This window comes from Gekko japonicus, unplaced genomic scaffold, assembly GCF_001447785.1.
Source record: "Gekko japonicus isolate JY-2015 unplaced genomic scaffold, Gekko_japonicus_V1.1 scaffold240, whole genome shotgun sequence".
In the NCBI taxonomy this organism is placed as follows: domain Eukaryota; kingdom Metazoa; phylum Chordata; class Lepidosauria; order Squamata; family Gekkonidae; genus Gekko; species Gekko japonicus.
The window spans coordinates 1,108,690-1,115,798 of record NW_015164672.1 but is presented as its reverse complement, the minus strand read 5'-3'; positions in this window follow the sequence as shown (position 1 = coordinate 1,115,798).

The following is a 7,109-nucleotide window of genomic DNA, read 5'->3' as shown; positions in this document are numbered from 1 at the left end:
CAGGAATGACTTTTCATCAAAACCCGTGAATTGGAAACCAACTCTTGATCTTGTAAATAATGGGCCCTCTTTTCCGCTATGATGCTGTGAAATATTTGACAAAAGATTACCTCAGTTTTCCTGAGGAGAAACAGGCCATTATTTTTTAAAAAATGAGAAGAAACGGGAGCCAATTTTTTATGTGTGGTTTTTGTACTTTCTCATGGAAAATATGCAAACCTAGCTGCCATTGTTTGAAAGGTTTGTGGAGAGGTTTTTTATTTTAAAAGTCACATATACTCTTTCTCCATTGTGCCTGGAGTAGATAACCCTCTCCACATGTAATTTTTCAAAGATCATTGGCTGTCAGTGAATTTGCAAAATGCCAAGCTGATGTTGATTTGTGGCCCAGAGAGTGTTCACCCATTTACATGCTGGGAAATTCTGGGTTCTTGAGGGGTGCTGTATATGGCCGCTAAATGTATACTATTTTTTTTAAAGAACCACCCTTTCCCTGTAGCAACTGGAGGTTGGAAAAGCCATTTCCCAAAGCCCCCTGCTTCTAGATCTATCAAAAAGTTCAAGGTTTCCCCTTTGATAACAAAATGTGGGTTTCTAATCTGCTTTTCTACATAGAACATCTTATTGTAGGCCAGGATCATGTTTTGAGGCCACTGATAAACCTAGAAAGTTGCCTATAGAAAGCGGAAATGAATTATAAATTAGGGAGGGTCAGATGGGAGGGTTTTGTTTCAAATCCACGTGTTTCTCTTGACCCTATGGAGGGGGGAGGGGGAAAACTAATTTCCTTATTTAAAAATCTCTGGCTTCTCTGCTTTTAATACAGACTTGCATAGATCAGGGTTTTTTATTTTTGTTTTTATTCAGACATCAGCCATAGCAAATAAGGTGTGTTGGGCTTTGGTTTTTGTTTTTTTGTTTTTGACAGCAAGCAATTTTGGGTATTTGGGTTCAAATTGCATCCTTAAAGCAGTGGGGGAGGGAAGATCCCCTCAGTGCTCTTAGAATCAAATCGTTGCTGTGCTCTGTTTTAGAATTTCGAGCCAAATATATCAAGTTTGTTTGGGGTGAGAGTGGGAACATCATTTGGCATTTTCCAAAAGCCAGACGTAAATATGAAAGTAACCTTTGGAGAGAGGCAGTTCTAAGACCCTGGCTTCAGTGTTGGTCTGATCAGTTCCTGCAGGAGTTTCATTCAACCAGCATGAGAATTTTCACGTGCAGTGGTTTGGAAACAGAATTGAAGGGCTCTGCTGGTTTTGCATTGTCCTTAACGATCAGCGGATTGCAACCTTTGCAAAGCTGGCAAGAAGGCTAAGGTATTTTTCTCCCCCAGTGATTTTCACGTGCCATGCCACAGAAGCCGGTCACTGTTGTCACCAAAATCACGAGTTCTGCACCAGCATTTTGCCTTTTGAATTTTTGTATTTTACAATTTGGATTTTGGGGGTAAACATTTTCTGTTCTGAAATTTGTGCTCAGTGTTAGTTCCTTCTGGCCCTTGCAGGTTCCTGGAGCAGAACTCTTCTCAGTAGTGCCATCTTGAGCAGAGTTAAGTCCATTGAAGTCAGTGGGTTTAGAAGGGCATATCTCTGCTTAGGATGGCACCGTCAGTCTCCGTTGCAGTAGAGTGATGTACGGGGCTCCAGTCAAGTTTCAGACCTGGTTCTCTGAGCCTGATTGCAAACTGGCGTGCCTGCCACTGCCTGTTGGACGTGAATCAGCTGCCTGCCTCCTGCCTTTGCTGCCACCATTTTGAATGCTGTTGATGTGAAATTCAGTTGTGGTAACTCAAGTGGGTACAGTGGGCTGTGAACTCTCACCACCACCCTCACCCTGACACATTCCCACATATTATTCCAAGCTTTACCTCAAGTGATGCTTGGCAAGTGAAAACTGCCAGAAAAGATCTGGAAACTCTAGGGGTTGCTTTTTTGTTGTTGTTAAGGAAAATGAAATAATATTTGTACAAGCTCTCTGATGGAAAGAATGCTGGGAGGAAAAGAAATCATATTTTGGATATCTCAGCCATTTTTCCCTATTGTGATAATGTTTTGAGAAATCACAACCACCCTTTTCTTCATTTTTAACCCTCAAGCTTGTACAAACACAGAAGAAGTGTAAGAAGAAAATACAGCAAAAGTTTTTATTCAGCAAGCCAATAAAATTGATTCCTTATTTAAAGGGGAAGAAAATGTACTCTGCTAGTTACGTTAATACCTCAATGAACTTGCTGCATATCAGAATTTAACTCAGATATCTGGATGAATTTCATCCTTTCCTTTTGTCCTTCAGGATACTCTGTGGGGGAAAAGACCTCAGTCATTGGTTGGTGTGTTGATCTGGGTTTATTATACTTACCCGTGACAACTGGGGGTGAGAGAACACTCTAGATTAAAAGGAACTCCACTTGAGTTCCATTCGCTGCTGTTTCAGGGATTGCTGTCGGCTCACAATCCCCAATTTTGCCCTGACATTGAGACTGAAAAAGTTATCTCTTGCTTATTCCATGCTCTGGGCTGCTTTGAAACCCCTGCCCGTCACTCAACACCTCACTACCAGGGTTACAATCTAGAGGAAGTAAATTATGCTCAAGTCTCACTGAAATCAGTAGGAAGTTTACATGTTTTAAAACACCATGGTTTCAAATGGCATTCCTGTTTTCCAAGTACCTTGGAAACCTGGTTTCTCTCCTATGATTTTATAGTTAATGCTCCTTAGATAGTAACCATGAAGTCTGAAAACTTAAATCTGAGAGATTCCTTTTTTCAGATTACTAATGGAAATATGAAATGTACACAACATAAAAACTACAGTTTATCGTTGGACGGGATTTCCAGGTGGAGCTTTAACTGTAGTGGAACTCTGTAGGCATTAACAGCTAAAACTTCTTTGGAAAGTTGACTTTGTGCCCACATGTTGGTCTTCTAGGGCCAAATCTGGAATGTCTTTAATTGTACTCTGGTTTTCAGAGTCCAGAGTCTGACTTACTTTTATGTCGTTGGTTTTTTGTTTTTGTTTTTTAAATATATATATACCTTCTTAAGGTTTTTCAAGTTATCCCAAATCTTAAACCACCCCAAAGCACTAGCAGTATCCCAGAATCTTCACGTAAAGATAAAACTTGGGATCCAGATCTAACACCCAGAAAATTTCTCAATGGTTTGGGTTTGATTGAATGGATTTTAAAAAGGATTAGAAGGGGTGTGGTTTGTGTGTAAACATATATGCCATTTGTACTGCTTTTCAAAAAGAAAAGGAGAAGAGTGAAATTTAAGAGACTTCACCATAAATCTATAACTTTGAGGATATGCAGGTGTCAGAAGCAACAGAATTTACACATATGCAAAAACTACCTCAGATTTCAGAGAAAGATAACAGATTTAAATGATTGGTTTGTGCGTGTGATTGTATGAATGGGTGTTACCCACTCTGAGGCTGTGCCCCCCAAGTGAATCAGGAAAAGGAAGATTATTCTAGGATCATACATAGCCATGTCCTCCCCTGGAGGTGGGACAGTTACCTCATGAAAGTATAGAAAGCGTAGCTTATACAGTGGGGAAGTGGCTTCCTTCCCCCTTTCCACAGCTACGTTTCAAGATCTGATCCTTCACTTTGGCTCTGGTTCAGTGGGATCCTGTAGACTCCCTGACCAAAATTAAACACTGAGGGGGGATGTCATCAGGTCTGTGAATTCTGCTCCTCAAAATCAGAAGTTCTGCAACTAGGAAACCTCATGATCTGCTGGGAAAAAATACCCATTTCTGTAACAATGATGTCAATGGTCAGAATTGCTCTGTTACCACCTGACACATATTGTTGGTCAACATTACACCTGTTAGCACATAATGACCTTGGCTTATCTGATGGGAAGTTGGAATTTCTTGGCGTGGACTTGTAGGGTGGAGTGCAGGAGTAGGGCATTTTCCACTCTTCTTTCAATTAGCTGTTCCTCTTTCTTAAACTTCTGCAGTTCTCTAAAACATGTCTTATTTCAGTTCTTTTCTAAAAAAGGATTCTTCAGGGTTTTGCAGTGTAAAGACAGCAATGCCTGCATATAATATAAGTTTAGTGTCTGTGCACTGACATACCGGATATTTGCCTTTGTTGCCTCATTTTAATTGCCAGCATCTCAGTACACAAGATAAATAATAACTGAAAGGGGACACCCTTGCCACAATCCGTGCTGTGATGGAAAATAGGATGGACATAGCCATTTGTTAATAGGCTTTTATGCATTCTCATTTTCCTCACTTCTAATTCCTGTTTCTTGGGGGGGGGGGGTGTTCCTGTTCTGCACGTTTTGATCCCTCTAGTGTTCAGTTCGATATGACACTGGTTTTATGTCTGGCATATCTCCCTACAGATTTAAACTGCAGGTTGTTATGCCAGACATAAACCGGTCTAATATCGCATTGACCACTAGAGGGAGCAAAACCCATGCTGAACAATACCCTCCTACCCCGAAGAAACAGGAACTTACAAGAGAGGAAAATGAGAATGCAGAAAAGCCAAATCTTCACATTATGGAAGCTTGATAACAGAATTCTGCCTTGTTGCAGAATTTATTGCCAAAACTGCACCCTAGAAGAACCTGATTTAGATATAATAGAACTGCCATGTTAGCATGTACTGTGAGCAAGCACCAAGCATCTCACTGTTCTCATTTTTTTAAAGTCTTGCAAACGGCTTGATCCATTGGCTCCTTCAAGATATGTTTCAAAATGCTGGGGCCTGTAATTAACAACAAAGATGATAATGTGCATGACAACAGAATTTACATTCTAAGATTCCCCCCATACAGAATTGAAGGGTGCATCCCTCCCCATAAAACGTAATGCTTCCTCAAGCTGCCAATGGTTTTTTTCCAGTTAAGATTTTTTCAATTGTTTTTCCACATATAATAAATTCCATGTAACTCTGCCACCCGCCCTCTTCCCCGACATATCCCATCAACAAGTGAAGAAAGTAAGAGCTGCATGAACACATTTTTGTCTAAGCTCAGGAAGGCTGGCTCCAGAGCAAACTAATTGATGCAGTAGCCAGATCACCTGCTCACAACTGTAATGCCGGTAGCTCACAAATTGGAATTTTTGCTCACAGGACTCCACAGCTTAGAGGGAGCATTGGCTGGGAGTAGAGATTTTAAAAAATAAGGGGGAAGTGAGAATGGAGAGGTAAGAGGCAGTCTCATATAGATCCAGCGAAGCAGGGAGTGGCAAAGGTGAAGCATCACTGCTCAAACAGACACAAGAAATCTTGCCGGATGGAAGTGAAGGTCTCAGGAACTTCCTGTCTGTATATGCAGTTCTCTCCAGGGGTCATTTCGTAGAAAAAGAGCTAGGGGAACTCATTAGCATAACTCATTAGCATATGCCACACCCCCTGACATCAGGGGCCTGGCGGTGGACCTGCAAGGCCGGCGGGAGTGCGAGGAAGCCCCGCCAAGGCCCTCCCTGACCCCAGGCAGGCAGGGTTGGGGAGAGGCGGGGAGTACAATTTACCTTCCCTCTTCTGCCTCCTCCTGGCTGAATGAGGGCCAGAAGCAGGGCAGACGGAAGCAGGGGGCTTCGTGTGCCCCGCGCCCCGCACCTCACCCGGGGGAACTGTGTTCCCCCGCAATCCCCCCCGAAATGACCTCTGGTTCTCTCCCTTACACAGACATCTAACATATAATTGGCCCAGTCATCCATGGAGGGAGGAATGGGAGATTTCCAGTGCTATAAAATAATTTCCTTTTAACCAAGGCTGCCCTTGGAATCCATAATACTTAATGTTTGGGAAATGCCCCATAGAGATGGTATATAGCCTAGGGGTTAGATAATTAACTGTGGGGCACAATTGGGTAGATAACGTAAGATTAATCCAAGATATAACACCTTGCCAAATCCCCCTCCACCTAAACATGAGATCAGATTGGCTCTAGGCGTTGGGCCGTGCAGACATGCACGAACTTACAAGAGGCCAGGATACCAACGTACTCATAAGAGAGTGTGGTTTTTTTTGAATTGAATAAGCCTTAGACACAAATCCAGGGCAGCAGATTTAATGGATTTAAGGAACGGCCATGTCTCTCTGTGACATCAAAGGAGTACAAAGAGGTACACAGGCTGGCTGTGACGTGGCCGCAAATCATCCAGTTGTTAGCCTACAAGACCTGCAAGCCACTCAGTATGACCATGCGAGTTTATAGAAGATTGTGGAGAGCATTTTAGTTTCAATGCAGCAGCACAGAGGTTTTTAAGGAGAGCAGAGGGGTAATGCAAATCCTGTGAACATTTTCTGCGACTGAAGGAAACACGAGGAGCCGAAGATGGCAGGAAGTTTTCCTGTGCAAGCTCCATTGAACTGAATGAGAATGGTGCATGAGCACTGTATAAGAGCACACACACGAGAACCTCCCCCTGAGTTCCCTGATTAGGGCTGCCAAGTCCCCCCGGGGGGCGGGAAAACCCCTGCCCCAGACGCCCATTCCCCGCCGCCGGCGGATCGCGCCCCAGGGGGAACCCCGCCCCAACGTGCGTGTCACCAGAAAGTGACGTTAGGACGTCGAGCACACTGGGGGCGGGGCCACGACCATCGGAGGGAAAACTCTATGGTTTTCCCTCCGAGGGTCCTGGCCCCGCCCCCAGCGTGCCCGGCATCCTAACGTCATTTCCGGGTGATGTGCGTGCGGTGCGCGCGTGCTCCAGTCGCCGCCCGGGAGTCCCCTGCTGCGGCGACTGCAACGACTTGGCAACCCTATCCCTGATTGATCCAATTTTGGAAACAACCAAGCCAGATTAGGTCTCTTGACAATCCAGCATCTTTCTTTGTCATCGAGAAGGTTTTCTAAGATCTTAAAAGATGACAAACTGCACCAAATGTGGAGCTAGGGAGACCCGTTTCTCCTAATCTGTGGCTTTCCTAGAAGTGCTCAGAAACTTTAGGGTACTACAGATCTTGTTTTAGGAACACAAAGATTGACAGAGCCTGGGACCCAGTACTGGCGTAACATTTTTCAGCCAGGGAATGGCTCCTGGAAACGGGAAAACATTCTGCGATTACACAAACTGGAATTTTCTGGAATCATACTGCAACAAATGGGATTGTCTTTTAGCAGGGTGTTT